The sequence below is a fragment of the Haliotis asinina genome, chromosome 15 (genome assembly GCF_037392515.1).
Source record: "Haliotis asinina isolate JCU_RB_2024 chromosome 15, JCU_Hal_asi_v2, whole genome shotgun sequence".
NCBI classification, from domain to species: Eukaryota; Metazoa; Mollusca; class Gastropoda; order Lepetellida; family Haliotidae; genus Haliotis; species Haliotis asinina.
The window spans coordinates 42,020,795-42,040,333 of NC_090294.1; the positions used below are offsets into that span (position 1 = coordinate 42,020,795).

General features: G+C 42.9%; 1 pseudogene; it reads right to left on the minus strand.

The window, feature by feature from the left end:
• Positions 1-3,964: 3,964 nt before the first annotated feature.
• On the minus strand, positions 3,965-7,196 carry LOC137265023 (uncharacterized; annotated as a pseudogene).
• Between the last annotated feature and the right edge of the window lie 12,343 nt (positions 7,197-19,539).

The window sequence follows — 19,539 nt, forward strand, 5'->3', positions numbered from 1 at the left end:
CACAGTGACTTTTGGTTTACAATTTGCATTTCAGAATTCCACCTATATGACGATGCTGTTAGTGTAGTGGGGAACTGATCACTGCTACAGAGGTCTCCATGGACCAATCATTCAAATTGGTTTAATACATTGGCATCTGTAATAGAAACATTAAGTACTGAGTACGTTCTAGTAGAGACATGGAAGTAAGTGTTAGAGTCATCGTTATATATGCATAGATTAACTGTTTGTATGTACATCTCCCTATATGGGGTTGTGTCCAGTCAAGATCCCATGATAATGCATGGCTTAGGGAGTTGATATTGTAGCTGTTGTAGTAGAGGGATACACGAAATCTAAAATCAAAGTAGTCAGCTGGTTTTCAGATACGTCTGTTGGAAACAAAGTGTTGTCAGTTGAAAATCTTGACTAATAACAGAACAGTTTCCTGTGTCCTCTCCACAGATGTAGGGTCACAGGAATCCACCGTCTGAGTGGCTGATGAGCATTTGTGGAAAGATGGAGATGGGATAGATTTATCTGTTTTATCTGTCACCCAAGATATGTCACTCTTTGACACGAATCAGATTGTTTTATTACCGTAAGGAGAGGTTGTTTACAAAATGTTTCAAAATCGGCTATGATGTCTTGGGTCGTCATTACCATGACTTGTATTTTACGTCGGCAAACACAACCGTCAAATTTCACACGTCAAATTTCAGTGTTATCGTATTTCATTGCAGCGGTTTGTGTTATGCTAAATCTATGCATATTGTGTTATGAAAAGTTGAGGCATTACATACAATGATGAAATATCCTATGCTTGCCAGGGTGTCCATATTATCAAAATATCGCATTTCATGTTTTATGTTCATGACATATGTTCGTCACGCCATCAGTTGCCGCCATGTAGCTTGAACATTGCTGAGAGCGGCGTAAAACTAAACCTAAACCCACTCCATCAGCTGCACATACAACATCGCGACTTCTGACCACAGAAAGTGTCAGATGATATTGAGAGCAATGGTTGTCCCGCTGCAGGACGCACTACTGACTGCTTACTCTAGAATGAACAGTCGAAGGCGAATATTGCAGTTCACTAATCAGTTGATGTGAAGGCGGAGTACTGTCATCTTCGAACTGCGATTGGTTGTAGTAACACTGGCAAAACATTACCCCGAGAAATGACGTGGCATCACCTGGATTCAGATGATGTAGAGTCCATTCCCAGTTTCATGGGTGTCTGTTCATGTGATTCATTAGATATAGGATTTGTGCTTGTGCAATTTGCAACTTAACGCCCCTTTTCGTAAATGGACCTCTCCATTGCTATACCTCTCACTCAGTATATATGGGAACTTCAAGTGTGGTGAATCAGTAAGGAGTTTGTTTCACATTAACATACAACCATGGAACGTCCTACACTCGTCATTGTAGCCATAATGCTCCTGCTGGGCCTTGCAAGATGCGAAGACTACTCTCGTTTCCTTGTCGATATCTGTGAACCAACAGGTGTCGCTGATGAAGAGAACACCATGGCTACTATAAACAGAATTTTGAAAGATACAGGCGATGCTGATTTCATCTTCAAGGTTAGGAAAATTTTGAAACAAATACTCAAAATGCATTTTGCGGATTCAGTATTCAAGTAATTGATTGGCTAATATATTATCAAATGAAGTGCAACGAAATCAAAATATGATTAAGAAGTACACCTTTAAAACTGATGCATGTGTGTATCTTGTTGCAGGTGGCTGGTGAACCAAGAGTATTAGCTAGTAAGTACACATCCGACAGTCTACATTAAAACTGCTTCTGTTGACCTGCCACGGGGTCCATCCAAAGTACCATCATAGTTCCTTTAGGATGTAGAAGGGTGATTGTGAGAGAGGGAGTGAGTTTAGATTTATTCAAGCTATATGAGGGGATGGTTAGTGTGAGCATACAGAGTGTTTTATATATCTTGAACCACACTTGGCAGTAAAGACACACTGTCACACAGACAAACAACTCTAAATATTGAGTAAATGTAAGAGTGAGACAGACATTTTTTGCCCCGTAGGCAAGAAGGAATATCTATTTTAAGTCACGAACCATGAAGGATCTTTTCCCCAAATAACTGGATTTGTTGACTGATTTGTAAATAAGCGGATATTTTATGGTTGGAAGTTTAAATTAATAACCCAGATTGTCAGTGGCTGTACCCTCAAGGGGCGTAAACTACTGTAAAATTGTTGTTCTCCTGAGAGGATACGTATGTCCCAATACTTTCAAAGTAAATTTCAAAGTTACCAAAATTTTCAAGCGTAGGATTTTTGTGATTTTAATTGTGGCTAACTTTGACTACAATCTCTGGCTGCTGACGGGAAGATGTAAATCCAAGGCTGCCAGGTTTTTAATTGTAGTATTCTTGTTATTTTAATTTTAATTATCATTTCTTACAAATGCCAGCAGCTGAAGGGATGGTGTAAATCCAAGCAGGGTCCATGCAGGTAGCAAAGGTAACTGCAATGTCCCCATGATCCCTAGTATGGTGATCTGTCTACAGGTCTTATTGATCTATAGACTGTTTTATATATTGTATGGTCATTTATAGTTTAAGTATGTTTAAATATATATCTGTGATATTCATAATAGTTTTACTGTCCTTTTAAATTGATAACCTTGGTTTCATTGCTATATGGCTGTGATATTGCGATGCGATGTGTTACGAGAGTATTATTGACTAAGTAATAGTTATTATTGGGGCACAAAGTTAAGGGTTTTGAGTGATTGTTACTATAGGTCACATTTCGTATCACAAATGGTTATTGCTTTTCGTATTTGGCAGCAGGCTTTAAGGTAGCGCTTTAGAATTAACTCCCTTTGAGTAAGTGTTTTGATTAGTTTGCCCAATACAAAATACTTGGATATTTTAGACTTGCCAGTGTAATATTTTGCTGGTTTGGGGGGATTTTCCACAGCAAACGTTTAACCATATCAGATGTAAGTCTCACTCACCCAATGGGCAGGAAACCACACTAGGGCTAAACAGTGCACCTAGTTTGCCTTCAGTATTTAGCTTTTAATAGCTGAAACACCGAAAGCTGATGCTCTGTTGTTTAGTTTTGTAATTTGTTTAACACACACACCTTGTTGCTGACAGGAAAACAGATTTGAATGTGTCCGCCGTCTGACTCCCCCTCCCCTTCTATTTAATTAGTTTCAACATTTTGAACATCCTCGCTAAGTTTGTAGATGGTGTATTTTGCATCACTGAAGCCAAAGGAAGCTGAACTGGTTATCTGGCACTTCAACCGCCGGAAACTGATTTTCACAGCAAAGGTGGCCATGGTTGAGAACCTAGACGATCTTAACGCCTGCCAGTAACAATCTGTACTTTTTGCAATAAAGATGTCAGTATCAGAGACTTTTAATTGACACTGAAGAAAAATGTATTATTAATTTGTGGTTGAACGACTCCAGATACATAAAGTCATATTGTGTGTAGAATAGCCTATACTTCTGTACTAATGGTTACAATAAAGACCCATCTGTAAATAAGGATGTATAATTGCTATATTTATGTTTTAATTGATTATATTCTTGTTTGTATTGTAATTCAATAGTTTCTGATTTGTTAAATGTAGTTAATGTTAAGTCATCTTGAGACCTAACCAATTGCCAAGGAGGAGAAGACGGGAAGGAGCTATATATTCCAGCTCAATGCCGGCTGAAGAAAGAAATGGTCTAATTCTTAAACCAAGAAGCGGAAAAAGACAAGATTCCTTTTTGTATAAATCCTCATACAGAGAACTGAAAACACAGTTATATGCAGGGTTTGACTCACTGGAATATAATTTTGGTACATACTGTAAAGCTAGTTTTATACGTCGCTGCTCAGGAGATGGCTCATCAGCCTCAACGTACAGGCTGTCAACAGGTGAAGTTAGAAAGGAGCCAAGACAAAGTCTTAGTCCTTAATTTTGAACAGAATCTAAAGGTTTTAGGTTGCTTGTACAGGCTCCACTATATACAATGGATCAGTGATCAATAAAACTGCAGGAGGGTAATTTGAAACGACTTTCAACAGGTCAAGTGCCTTCAGGCATTTAGTTTTGAGGGATTTGATATGTGCATCCAAGGATGATGAAAGAGATGGCCGAGCACTATCATCAGTCATTGTCCCATAGACAAGGTCGAAGTCTTCAAACTTTTCTCTGTCATTTGTTGAAATGACATGATCTGGAACAAAGAAAACGTCATCGAAGACATCATCTGGAAGTCGAGGGGGGTTGGTAACACAATACCAACATGTTTCTGAGGTCTCCTTTGGACATTCTTTAACTTGCAACATATAATGCCTAATGCGGCAATGACGTTCCATGAAATCTGTCAACCTCTCAGACTTGTCCAAGTCTTTCTTGGTTAGTTTGTCAGCATTCAAGTCATTATCAATCACATCTTTCAAAATTGAAAAAAAGTCAGAAATGTTGGTGGCATTTGCTGGTGTGTTGATGAGAATTGGTTCTCCTTTAATCTTGAGTCTAGAGAACCTTTCTTCCAGAATATTTAAGACAGGCTGCACTGACTGAGATAATTCATGCTTAAAAGCAGGACATCTGGCTGCCATGTCCCGTGCTGATTTCAAAATTGACACACGTTTCATTTGGAATTCCATATCTTCTGACATCATTTCTCTCTCCAGGGACACGTTTTGTAAAGCAAGATTGAGTACACTATTCACATGTTCTGCTAAGTTAGCCCAACTACCCATTGGGGCAGTGCGTGCTGCCACAAACATGTCACATAAACATGACAATTGCTGAAAGCTGAACAGATGCAAAAGTGGTTCTATGGTCAGGTCCACCATCAGTGTATGTAATCAAAATGGGAAAGTCCGCATTCACATTGTCAGCACTGTAATGAGACTTCAAAATGTTCACTGTTTCACAACCATGTCTCATAGCATGTGAAGGACTAAAGACCTTATCCTTAACAGTTACAAATGCAGTACCATTAAAAAAATAATCTGATGCATTTGGTGGTATGTCAGACCTAAACGCAACAGATGGTATGGCCCCACAAACATTATAGTCATGATCTATGGCTCCAAGATGTGGTCCACTCTTTGGGGCAAGAGAAGAATTGTGTGCCCGAGCTCCTGTACTAACTGGAGACCCTGCTTCGCCTATTGGTACAATGGCCTTATCATCGAGCCAGACAAAGTCAACAAAGCCTCGGTACTTGACAGCGAAACTCTTGAGGTAGGTCAGTTGACGAGAAACAAAATGGGAGTCTTCATGTTTTCCCCTAATTTGACGTGTCTGAAGTGCAAATTTTACATTAAATCTCCCGGTATACTGCAATGCATTGTTCACATTCGGATTACTTCTGTAGAACTGAAGACGTACCCATTCATTTGGTGGTACTGGTGTGTCCTCTGGCACTCTCTCCTTGATTGTTGAAACTAGGTCTTCAACACTAATGGCGTAGGGAAGATACAAATGTTCACCATGTCGCCTTTCTTGCACAGCCATATCTCTTTCACTGAAATATTTGTCCATTTCATTCCAAAATACGTCAAACTTTGTAGTGCTTGGCTTTCCATTCATACGTCTCAAATCATATAACAGAACTGGGTCATTAAGTGACAATAGTGTCTCCAAGCGTTCATCAATAACATCTTGCTCTCTCGTGTCAGCAGAGCTGCTGTCTTCTTTGAGATACCTGTACACATTCCTCAGAACTGCTTTTGAAGCACACAGTGAACCCTCATATCTACTAAAGAATGTCTTTTTCATAATTCTCGTATTATATATGGGTAATGTCTTATGTATTTGTGCCACAGCCCTCACAGTTTTATCATCTGGTCTGTCAGCAAGGGGCAGGAGTCGCCAACCAAAGTTAATATCCCCTAGGTAATTGCCCTGATGGTAAGAATAGTGTGCAATTGGATATGTCAGATGCATGTCACCTAACCATTTTCTTCTCTCATATCTTTCCTCTGGCAATACTTCTGAAAGTTCAAATGGTTCACACACTTTCAGAGAGGATAAAGCATATTCTAAATTTTCAAAGTCTGGTTTAGTCCGAGGAACAGCTTCAATTACTGTCAGTGAAAAGTTCATGTTTGGATTCCTGAGAGGTGCTTCAGAGTTGTGACAGGCTTGTGTTCTCTGAACTTGACCTCTGAGAAATGTTGTATACTTTTTCAGGGCAACTACCAGTTCCTCAACAGACCTAAAAAGTGTCTTGAATTTCTGTGTCCATGGCAACATCAAGATTGATGATAGTCTCTCAATATGATCATTCAGCTTAGATTCCTGCATCTGGAAACAAAATTAAATAGATTAATTTACTGTAATTAACATATCTTTGTTTGCAGTTTCATGTAATTTTGATAGTCACAATTACTTAGTACCCATTACAGACTCACAAATTCAATTTCAATAAAGGAGTTGCTAAATTTATCAGCATAAATATTCCTTTTGAATATTGAAAGTGTTCTACTTTTGGCGATTTATGAGGTGTATATAGGGCAAAATTTTTTTGAAAGTAATAGGTACTACAGAACATATTTTTCAGCACTTTCACCACTACATGCGAGAAGGGTGAAGTTTTCTCTCACAGTATTTTTTCTATTTAAACACACATAATCAATTCTCATTTACAAACCTTTGGGTGTGCTTTGAGCGAAGTCCTGTGGTCATAATGTCCGTGAAAGGTTTCAAAGGATATCTCAGGTATCTTGATGCCTCTGTCTCTCAGCTTGCCGTGTTGTGATGTGATACACCACAAAGCTCCATGAATGGCTTTGGTGACTTTAGACCCCGACTGAAACCAATTCCTTCTTTTCTGAAGAGTGTTAATATATCATTATACAGTCTGTAGTCTCCCCTCAACAATCCTGAATCAGGTGTAGGGCAACTGTCTGACAACTTGTCGTAAAGAACTTTTGACGAGTCCATGAGTTTATCAAAAGCATTGGTTTTCACACTCACCGATGAGCTCAACGCACTGATTTCCAACACAAATATTGTTAGATAAATCAGCTTGAAGTCTCTGAGAACTGATACCGGCGTCCTTGTGTCTAACAAACTGCCCTGCGCAGTTGAAGTCTCGCTCCCGTATATCTTATCGAGTAGCACGTGGTCTTGTAGGCCCTGAGCATCCAGTGCTTTTTCTGCGAGGTCCCCTACGGTTTTGTTAAGGTCAATGTCTAATAGGGCTTTCATGTGGTTTTTGACTTCACGACTGTCACATCAAGGTATGCCATCGTGCACCAAAGAATCACAACAAATCTTCTCGTGAGGTTCACACCCGGCGAGTCAGCAGCCATTTTGCGCGCCAAAAGATGGATGGCTGAATGTAACATGCAACACGATTGGCTGAATATCTTCTCATTATCCAATGGGAATCCCCATTGCTTCAGCTATCAGGAAAACAACTTCCTGTCTCAGTTTTGCTAGAACTTCCTTGTGGATCGTCTTTATTTTCATAAGTTTACTTTATGGGCTAGACGAAACATTAAAATTTTATTTTTAGGGCGGAGAAAATGAATTTTTATTTTTTTTTTTCATATCTTTGAAAAAATACGACCGGCGGATCCGTAAAACAAGAAATAAAATTGGTCTCGCCTAAATAAGATATCTCCATCAAAAGTATGCACCCAGATCTTCACTGGGTTGTGCTCTCACATTTCCAATTCAGCTGCGCTACAGTTTGCCGGTGATATAACAAATGTAAGGTTTAATTGCATAAAATTGATCTATACCTGCTCGGGAGTCCCACTTCTTCTGCATCAGATCACGGATGTAAGTTCTTATGCTAGCTTTGTTATCAGAGTATGGTAAGAAGTGGATTTGTTTAGTGCTATTTTCTATTAAAACTGGATGTTTACACGACACGTTTTTAATAGCCTAGGGGCACGGAAGAGAATCTAAATAGGATATATATATATATATATATATATATATATATATATATATATATATATATATATATATATATATATATATATATATATATATATATATTAGGGTGCCTTTGAATATATTTGATAGCCGTTAATATGGCTATTTTAGAAGATACTGGTGTGGGTACAATCTCTGCAACGGCACATACCCGTTAACCATGGTTTAATATCGAATCTAAAACGGATCAGAAAGTGTGGGAGGAATGCGACTTCCTTCAGCTCATATTTTGAATAATGTTAAAATTTAAATTGCCAAGGCTCGAATTCCGATTTCAAATGTTCGGAATCAAAATCTAATATTTACCATCAGAAGGACGCTGACAATTCATTGATGATTAAGGCTGACATTTCCAGTAATAAGCTTGGTGAAACACTCTTCCTCGTCAAATTACGTCCCCGAATGCTCGCAATATCAGAAACAACAGGAGAAGAAACGAACCAATTTTAACTCTGATAAGAATATAACGAATTATTTTCATTACATAACCAATATTCTGCCCTCGAGCAAGCTATGAGGGGCTGACGATATTCAGTATTTGGAAACATGCTTAACATATTGGATATGAAATGGACATTTTCAGGTCATACACTTGCAGGTCGCAGTGACATTGTTGATAATCACAGGAAGCTAATCATTGCCTTCTAAAGAAGCCTCTTCAAAACTTCAGTATACAAGGACGAATTTCCTTGCCGGAATCACAACTGAGTCATGGTGCGCGGTCTTTCTTACTTCTCCTCCAACGCATGTCTGTAAAGTCACTATACTTTGTTCGAAATCTCCGCGGTGTAGTGCTTAGATCATCCGTTGCGGGAGAGCGGAAGGTCGCGGGTTGGGTCCCCGGCGAAATGACATTAAGACCTGTTACTTGCTGGACACTGTCTTGGGTTCAATAACTGGTCAGCTAGTATTGGCGGCCATGCACACGGAAGTAAGTCTTCATAGGAGCCACATATTTTAAGCGCGACGTTAATTCCGATTTCACATTACATATACTTTGCGATCCGATTAAAAGAAAAACCCAAAGAGTAAACAGCGTGTTCTCTTTATACCTTGGACAACGTTTTGTAACTATAGGGCCTATTCAGGGCAAATCACTGGAAATTACAGTTGAAACGGTGGACCCGTATTTAAGTTAAAATGTCCACGATTTAGACTTTTCCAAGCTCTTGCAAGCACTGTTTAAATATTGAAACATTACGGCTGTACTCCAGCATTTCCACCCTCGATATCGCCAAGGTATACACGTTCCGATGATCTCAACTATACCCTGTATGTATCTATGGGTCGGCCAGATAATTTTATTACCTCTCTTTGCTGACTCCGCATTTTCAATGTAGCCAATCAGCTAAGCCACCTTACAACCGTGCTTGATTGTGTCAACAAACCTTTGCATTTGCGAAGGTTGGTTTGCAGTGCGACTGCGATCTTTTGGGAAATCATATAAACAAATTGATAGGTCCGAACCTATAGAAATATATACAAGAAGTCAATCTACCTCTTTCAGAGACCCATGAGTGGTTAGTGTTGCCGTGTGAGTGAGTGAGTTAATATTTAACGTCACATCGGCAGTATTTCAGCCATATCGTGACGGGAACATGACATTGAAATGCAATATATGAGTATTATGAAACCTGTCGACAAAGGACAGTAAAACAACTAGAATATCACAGAAAAGAATGTAAAACTAATAATTATACGTAAAACAGTTTATCTATAGAGACCAATCTAATACAAAAATGGACTATAGATTGCTAACAACTGATGGTAGATCACCATACTAGGGACCATGGGGACTTAAAGTACTTTTGCTACCTGCATGGGCCCTAATTGGATTTACATCATCCCCTCAGCCGTCGGCAATTTGGGAAATCTAGCCATACCATAAAAAGACACTTATTCTGCGATTAAAAACGTGGAACGTTTAAATTAACTCTGAATGTTTGTGGACTTACGTACCCTCTCAGTAGGACAATAGTTTTACGGTACTTTGTTTAATTTGTTTAAACATAACTGCACTTGTCTTCCAATAGTGTGCATATTTTTACCACGAGTAGTATATACAATGACAGTTCTGGACCACTTTCAAGAAATGTCTCTACAAAGCCTTATTTACTAAATAAGGCTTTGGTTGGGCCATTAGCTCTTGCTACTATTACCCCTACTACTTAACGTGTGTTGGAGGTAACACTGTGCCGTACGGTACGATCAATAATTCTTCTCTTACAAACCCCCTACCCGGCCCATCCCTCAAGTAGTACAAGTTAGGTTCGTCGGCTTTCATATCCACTTTATCTATGTTGTAAGTTTTGACTGACCATATAGGATCGGTGGCCCGCTTACGGCTATCACCCTCGTGTTCCCCCGGCTGGTATAGATACCTCACACTATAAAAAGTTGGCGGCCTATGTCACGTTTATATCGATGAAACAGTTTAACGTGAACCGCCTACGATCTCTTTGGTGTTCATAATAAAGGCTTGCTGGACTTTTTGTATCCCCTGTTCTATGTACTTTTTTTTCTCGTCCTCGCTGATAGCAGACTTACGAGACTTGGATCGAATATCTTGTTTCATTCCGTTATATTTTTTGAGTTCAGAGAGGATTGAACGAAACTCCTCTTCTGAGATCTTACTGTCAGAGAGTGCCGTGGAAATTCGCTCACTCACTGTGTTCAGCTTTGCTTCGGCCAGAACCCTGATCTCGTCGTGTTTCAATGCCTTACGATTAAGTCTGCGTGATACTAACTTAAGCGCCAACCCTGCCAACCCTGCCACCCCAGCTGTTATTTCAATACCTAGCACTATAGGTGCGGCCACGATGGTAGCTAACAACCCAACGCCTGCCGCCCCTAGTCCCATGCTGGTTGCCATAAGGGTAGTGTCAGCCCCGTCCACGATATTGAAAGCTCTATTGTACTTTTTACATAGTGCTTTCCGCGTGTCACGGTCTTGTTCTAGTTGGCGTTTCACATCACATAACTGCCTCAAGCGGAACCCATCTACGGTTTCCAGTGTCTTCGCTACTTCCTCTACGACTGGGTACAGACCCATCCTATAATATATATTATGAAAGATATTTTAATTGGGTTTCAGTTAATAGTCCATAAGTGAATTTGAATTCTACAAGGTCTATACCACTAGTCAGGGTAATAGGTGAGAGGTTAATAGACTTTCCTGTTGTAATCAAAACCCCACTGAGGCTTATTAAGCGTTTTATATGACCCGGGGTATCCCGTTGTATAATAATACGACAATGTTGACCTAGGTGTTCGTCATACCAGCGTACTGTCACCCCGGGTACAATTTGGTGTACTCTTGAGTTGTTTTCAGTGCTTAAATAAAAGAAGACTTCTATGATGAGTGTGGAAGGGGAATATATCTCAACAATATTTACTATATTACTCAAACGATTGCTAAATGTTAATTTATTTTTTCCTACAGACATTAACCTATTTACGGAATTAATAGACATCATGAATCCCCTCTCCGGAATGATGAAATCCCCGATCCAGCTACCGTTGTTACTAATCTTAGAGACCCACTCATTTTCGTCCATTGTTATATAAGGTGAGGCGAGTGTTAAGTTGATATTCCATTTAGGTTCTTTAAAATCTGATAACGGCACCCGTCTGTACACGTTGTCTTTAAAGTGCAGGATATATAAGGCGTCTTCCTCACCAGGCTGATCGAATCCCTCCGTATCTCCTAGGTCGTTAAGCGTAGTGTTGGGATGATGACTGGTCATTATTATACTATTACGATATAATTTCCAACTGGTTTTCTGATAATAATTCAGGGGTTAACTTCATACCCATGAAGTGTATGTTGTCAGGCAGGAAGATCTTGGTTAGTGATATCTTGTTTTCCACGATCACGTTGACCCCCTCCAGACTGGTGTCGGCTCCAACACCCACCCGCACGTAAACGTTGCAAACTTGATACTGGTGTCGTTTCACCCACCCGAGTTTGATCCCCTTCACGATCTCGACATCATTCCCCGATGGTTCCCCTAGGTAGACTTTGATGATCAGTGTTGAGTTTGCTGGTAGACTCTCTAGTATCTTGACCACGCCTTCGAATTCAGACACCAACTGCAATGTCACGTTTTGTATGGTCAGTTTACTCGATAGCATGTGGGCTGCTATAGTGTTGACTGGGCTGACGACTACGCTACGTCTCTGAGTTGGGACGTAAGCCACGAGCAGGGTTCCATTGTTCACGACTTTGTTTAGGTGGTTGTCTTTGTTATCAGTAAACACGTAAGGGGAGACGAGTCTAATATTGAGAAACCAGTCGTTATCGGGTAACAACACCCACTTGTCATCTTCGGTGAAGACGAGCATATATGGCTTGTTTCGGGCGACGGTAGTGCTCTCAACATCGTCTAAGTCGAACAGTTTACCCCCGAACGATGGGTATATTATCCAATTATTATTACCGGTGTTGACAAGGGCGTACTTAGTGTTGACTGTTGCTCTTGTGGTATCTACTATATCACTTAGGGTTCCACCGGAGGGGACTTCAACGTGTTTGTAAATGTTGTTTTTCAGTTGCAAGGCGTACGATTTACCATCTACTCTGGGAGCGTCGAAACCGCGCGTGTCTCCAAGGTCGGAGATCCCGATATTGACGCATTTTTTAACTCCGGGCCCTTGTGTGCTGGTCATTTTACATGAAGTGTTAAGCTGAGGTATCCTATATTTACAGGATTATGATTTATATCTAACACCGATATTGTCAGCTCAGGTATGTTGCCCTGGGTTAATCTCTTATACTGCCGTGGTGAAAACGACTCGGTTCTACCGTCGTTGTATTTCTCAGTTTTCACCGGCACTGCTCTCAGTATAGTGGAAGGGTGACCTCCTTGAATGTTGTACGTTGTGCTCACCTGATCGAGATGAATGTACAGCTCTCGGTACGGTACTAGGTCGGGTAACTTCGTGCCTGTGACGGTTGTTGTTGGTTTTATCTCGTCAGGAGACATACCGAGTATCCTCGCTAATGGTCGGCCGAGCCTCAAGGAGGTTCTTCCGTTGTTGATTAACACCACTGTACCGTTTGAGTCGTTCATCTTGAGTTCGGCTCCCAGGGGTTTGAAGACCTCGTCGTTTAGAGAGCACACGCTGTAGTAGCCGTCAGTTATCTGGCTGCGAGTTCCACTGACGAACAGCTTATTGTTGCTGGCGTTGATGTTAGTCCATTGCGGTAGGTAGGTGATATCGCAGAGTGCGACTTCGAGTTGGCCTGACGTGTTATCGATCGCGTGCGTCAGCTGAACGGCTTCACCGCTCGTTATTCCTGGAAGTGTTATGTACATATTATAATATATAATTTATATATTATAATATGGATTTAGCACACTTGAAAATCGTGGTGGAAGGTAGTACGGGGTTTAAAACAACCTTTATTAATATCTTTGAAAACTATATCATGTCCGTTAATAACGCGCAGGCGGTGGTAAACTGGAATCAAAACCCAATGCAGTTTTGGCAGAACCAACTAAACTTTGCTGTGTGGTGTGCGACGACAGGGTCGGGTGTGACACCAGACTACGGTATAGACGAACTGAGTAAGGCGGTCATTTTGTTTCATATTTATTATCAAACGAGACGAATATTGAAGGAAATAAGTGCTCCTCTTCCCCAAGATAAAGCGTGGAGTATGACGAATAACCCCTATGATAAACGCGCTTATGAACGTGTTTGTGGGGAGTTTGAGATTCCAACGAATAAAGACTTTCGCCTTCCTGGTGTGAACCATGGTCTCGGTATAGTTCTCGTGTACTTCTACAGGTCCGGAACATATCAGGCCGGTTCTAAAGATGGTTCATACAACCCACACCGTCATACATTTACAGGCCCCACAACGAATGAACAGATCCATGTCAGCTGTATAAAGCAAACCAATCCTGATGCAGCCACAGCCTGGACTAAAATGATCTCAAAAACATCGAAAGAATTCACTCGTGCTGGTACAATACGCTTGAACGACTCGATTCGAACGTACGTGTGGGCGCTGTTGGGTGCGCAGTCGATGACGCGTTCCAACATCCTCGGTAAGGGAACTGCTTACGACGCTCAGAAACAGTTCGTTTCCAACGTTGAGGATGCTATCAATTCTCCAGTTGATCTCCCGCGGGCCATCGACCGTTACCAAAACGTGTTAGAATACGCCAGATCGAAAGTCAACTACGTGTTCGGCGTGGGGCTGTACATGGCTCCGAGTGATATGCAACTGAGAGTAAAAAAAGTGGTGGGTTATAACAACAAAATAGTCATAGCCACGGCGGATCAAAAGTTGGGTATCAACCCCGATATTAACACCCCCTATATCCCACACATCCCACCACGTGAAACGGGTATAGTTGCGCCGCCCCCAGAGCCTAAAGTTCAACCAACACCACAGGAGGTGGCCCCCCATATTCAGGCCTCCTATCAGCAGCATATTGATAGTAAAACGGCCCTGGTGGTTGGTGGGGTAGCTTTGGGACTTATTTGGTTAAACATTTCTTAGCCGCTACGTACACCAGACCCGCCACGGCGACGATGGCTGCCCACATGTTTTGACTGAGCCACATGGCAGTTTTAGCCAGAGCGCCCAACAACCACGAGACGATGCTACCCAGGATGCCGGGAAGGGCTTCGGCGGCTTTACCAGCTAGTTTAGCTAGGCGTTCCCCGAGTTTTTTTATCCAGTCTTTAACACCCCCGCCTGTGGGAGTTCCCCCGCCGCCAGGTGTGGGGGGTGTGGGGGTTCCTCCCACCAGTGACACCACCAGGGTTGATATGATGAAACCCAATGCAGTCAGAATGCTGGCGATGGTGATCCCTTGCTCCCGGAACAATATCCGAATCCTGTCTGCTAACGTGGTGTCTCGGTAGAGGACTTGATTGATGGTTTCCCGTATACGGCTGACCTGGGATCAAAGCTTTTCTTTGAAGGAGGATGCTGTCTCCAGCCAGACCTTCTTTTCCTCTTCCAAATCACGTATTCGTTTCTCGATGGGGGCTTTCAGAGCCTCGTCCTCAGTTTCACCGAGTTTTTTCCTTTCATAGGCGATGTGGTCGTCTATCTCACTCATTTTGGCCGTGCTTTTCCAGAGATGACCACGAATGGTTTGCATTAACAGGTCCAACCCCCGCAGTTCTCGAAAGGTACTTTTGAGCCCCGGGAAGGGCTCGTTCTCGTAGTCGGCCAACACCTTTTTAATATCATAAGTCATGTTTTGATCCGATGGGGCGTCCCTGATGCCTTCCAGACTTTGAACTAACTCCGGAGGAATCTTAGGTCGCGCGCCACCGTAATATTCTAAGCCTAGTTTATCGCGGATAAAGTCAATCCCATATTTTCTGGCCAATGTTGATAAGGCAAGCGGTTTTCCCGTGCTTTTATTCACGAGATCGGCATCCGGGTGAGCCTTCAAACGCAGCGTTTTATTGATGAGGGTAAACTTGGAATGTTCCCTTCCCGGCTGCTTGATGTTGTCTCTAGTTTCAATTGCGTTGTAATAATCGTCGACGGCGCCCTTAATGAGTTCGGCCCTTTGCTTCGATAATGAGGTCTCAACTGCGTCGACAGCCGGCTGTAGGCCCGTACTGAATGAGGTCTCCTGGTCATCATCGAATGCCTGGGCACTATCGCCCGACATCTCCGTCATATCTATGTCTTCATCCATTAGTATTAAAAATATATTTCATTTATATAACAATGTACGGTAGAAAATTAGATCCTTTCAGAAGATTGAGAGAGCCATTAGGCGCCAGAGCCGTGCGACAGTCGGTGACCATCACCAACAATCCCAGCAAGATAGACCAGAATCAAACTCTGCTGGTTAGATTTCCAAACCTTGGTGAGAATGACCTCATTGTACCATGCACTGTTCGACTGGCGTTCAACATCACGTTGACCTCCGACAACGACAAACGCGAGCTAGTGCGGAACGTGGGTCGAGCCATCATCAAGAAAACGACCGTCAAGATCAGCGGTAACGAGGTGCTGAGCATCGACGACAGCGACGTGTTTCACTGCTACAGGGATCTCTGGAAAAGCGAGGGAGAACGAGTCAATGATGTGTACCAGGGTATCAGCAAATCAACCCGGGCGCGCATAGGGTATGTCTTCACGCAAGACCAGCAAGACAAGCTATCGGATGGTGAAAAGGCCATCGCTCGAGCATACGGGAATCGATTCTGCGTGCCGCTCGACTTCGAGTTGCTCACGGGACACGCGCCGTTTTACCAGGCCGCGCTGGGTGATAGGCTCGAATACGAGCTCACGTTTAACGACTATAGCAAAGTAGTGCGTACGCCGAACGGTGATGAGGCCAGTTATACCATAGACAACATCTCTCTGGAGTTCGACATGGTCACTAGCCCGGAGCTGGCCAGGCAGGTTCGAAGCCAGTACTCTGGGAAGATGGCTATCCTGTACGATCGCGTACTGAGGCATAGATCAGTCGTGCGAGATAAGAGCGACACTGTGTGGAATATCAACCTGAACGTGCCGGCGCGATCGATGAAAGGTATCCTGGTCGTCCCCGTGGAGGATTACGAGCCATTCCGGAGGGACAGCGAGAAGTTTTTCAACCCCGAGATTGAAAAGGTGGAAGTGACCATCGAGGGCGTGCCCAACCAGCTGTTCAGTCATGGTATGAGACCACACCAGCAGTGGGATGAGATAAAAAAGCTACCAGTGGGGACCTCACATTATATAACAAAGGACCTGGACCTCGGCTCCATGCAGATCGGTGAATACCTGACCACAAAGTACTCCCTATGGTTGGACATGCGATCCACGGATGATGATAAACTGCACGGTAGCGGGTGCCGTATAGATAACGGCAGCGAAGGGATAACCATCCAGATTACTAAGAAGGCTCAACCCGCTGGTAAGTTGAAATTATATCTGTACGTTATTATGGACGCGCAACTTAATATAGACAATGGGAGATTCGTGCAAGCCATCTACTAGTGGGGGTACCCACAACTACCCACTGACCCACCTGGCCTTCTCCGGCCGGCATGCAAATCACAGCGTCTGGGTGCTAACGCAGAAGTTCAACTCGGTGTTGAAAGACCTCAGGGAGCAGACGCGATGGGTGGCCTTATTTCACTGCAAGGACAGGGATTCGTTCGAGGAGTGTTTGAGAGAGAACGATGTGATGAGTAAATTAGAACGGGAACGGGTGAAGAAACAACTCGCTGAAACTAAACACGCTAAGCTCGTGCTCAAGACCGACCAACCAGTAGCATATATAGTATGCTAAAGCTAAGCAAAGCTAAGCAAAGCTAAGCAAAGCTAAGCATAGCTATGATATTTGAAGTGTTTGTTGTGTGCAACTTAACTTTCATTTCTCTGTGGGTGTGGGGGATTCCCCCAAGCGAGAGAAACTGGTGGCGTTGGCTGTTGGTGGCAAAGCCAAACATTACTTTGGAGACTACACTCCGGATAAAATTCACAAAATGTCAGCCGAAGAAATCGATAAGCTGTACGCTAGATACGAGTCCCGGCTCGGAGCAGAAATGACAAAGACAATAGGATCGGCTATGACCCAGATATACACCGGTATTGTATCACACTTCCTTCCCATTCCACCAGAGCGCCGACTTTACCTGTGGGAGGACCTCGAGAAAGACCCTTTTATCGAACACGCCGTGAGCTCTATCAGCTGCGGGCTGTACCACAAATATGGTATGTTGTTGGCTCCAGTGACGGCGGCGATTATCACGGCAAAACATTGTCAATTTGAGAGAAAGAATAATAATAATAGTATAGATGGATGCTGCTCCCGAGGTGACGGAAGTGACACAGGAACCAGTGAGGGAAACCCCTCACGAGGTGAGGGAAGTGACCCCTTCAGTGGAGGTACCCCCAACAGTAACCAGACAGAAGAATCCTAAGAGAGTAGCTGCCGGCAAAAAACGGTGGTGTAACCAACATAAAGTGACCAACCCCCGACTGTTGTTGGCTGTAGGTGTAACTGCTGCCTTGGCTATCTCGTGGTTATACGTGGGGGTACCCTCCCACAGTGAGCCCCCACCCAACAGTGAGCCCCCCACCCCCACAGTCGACCCGCATATCATGTTATAATTTTAATATTTTATATCATATACATAATGTCTGAGGGGAAAACGTTCGTCAACGACGCATACCACGCCACAGTGGTCGCCAGTCTAGCAGTAGGGTACGCTCAGTTGACTAAAATGGTGCTTAAACAACCAACTATCAAGCTAGATTTCAACCTGCAGGATATGGGTATGCTCATAATGAACCTTGGTATGGCGATGGCCACAAAAGACATCCTAGTAAAACAAGGGATCATACCTGATAATATAATGAAATAAATATAGGATGGCCACGATAGCTATGATGGTCGGTGGGGCGTTAGTGAATGCCCTGGCATTTTCCGGGAGTAATTTCCTCTTCTCGAAACTACGAGATGATCACGCGTCTGAAATACAGGAAGAAAGGAAGCGGCACGATCTCGCTACTGAGAAATTACAAAGAGCACAGGCCGAGTACGCTAAAAAACGTCTCCAGAGGATCGATTTTATTAACGAACAACTCCAGCGTGAAAACCATGCCGTTCAAACATTCAACGATGTTGATGAAGCAATGAAAGAATACTACCTACTAACTGGTAAACAATTGGAACCGCTCAATAAACCCACACTCGCTCAGTACTACACACCATCCAAGGGACAAATGAATCGTGAACTGGGCTTCATAGTGTTGGGTATAGCAGCTACTGCGTTGGTTGCGAAGCAATTAAATTAAAATACCTATATAAGTAAACATGAGACCCGCTCCATACCGATGCGAATACATACTTATGGGGAAGACCGAGGCCTGTGGTAGGAAATGCAGGAATCAGGGGTTCTGTTGTTTCCATATGGGAAGTCCTAACTACACGTGTTCTGTGTGTGGTATCGGGGTTAAAGGGCACTACTGTCTATGTAAAGCTCACGGAGCGAACGTAGTCAGACATCAACTCATCTACGAGAATAAAAAAGGCTACATAAAAGAACGTAGGCGACTGCTCAAGATAGACTCCAGTGCGTGAAACAGCCACTTAAGGGTTACCTCCCTTTACTGTGAACCAATTAGACATTGGTTCTCTTAGGTGTAAACACTATGGCTACTGTACGCGGGCTGAAGAGGGTCGCAAAACAGAGAGGTGTGATCGGGTATTCTCGAATGCGGAAGTCAGCATTGTTGAGATTACTAGGTTTAGAAGCCCCTCCTACGGTAACACAATTAAAAGCTCAAGCAAAACAGCTTGGATACACGGGTTATTCAAACATGGGGAGAGCCGGGTTAACCGCATTGTTATCACATGCCCCCGTAGCAAAACCTCCCACTGTAAAACAACTGAAAGCCGAGGCACACGATTTGGGTTTAGGCGGGTATTCCCGTATGAGAAAACCACAGCTTGTAGAATTATTACGACAGAATAGAGCTATTGACCTACAGTTCGTGCGCACTGAGCGCGCTGTAGGCAACTATTTGAGAGGTTGGCGCATGCACGTTGATAGAAACATAGACATTACAGATATCAAGCCTCTGATAGCTGATAAGGTCAACCAGGAACTAAATAACCTAGGA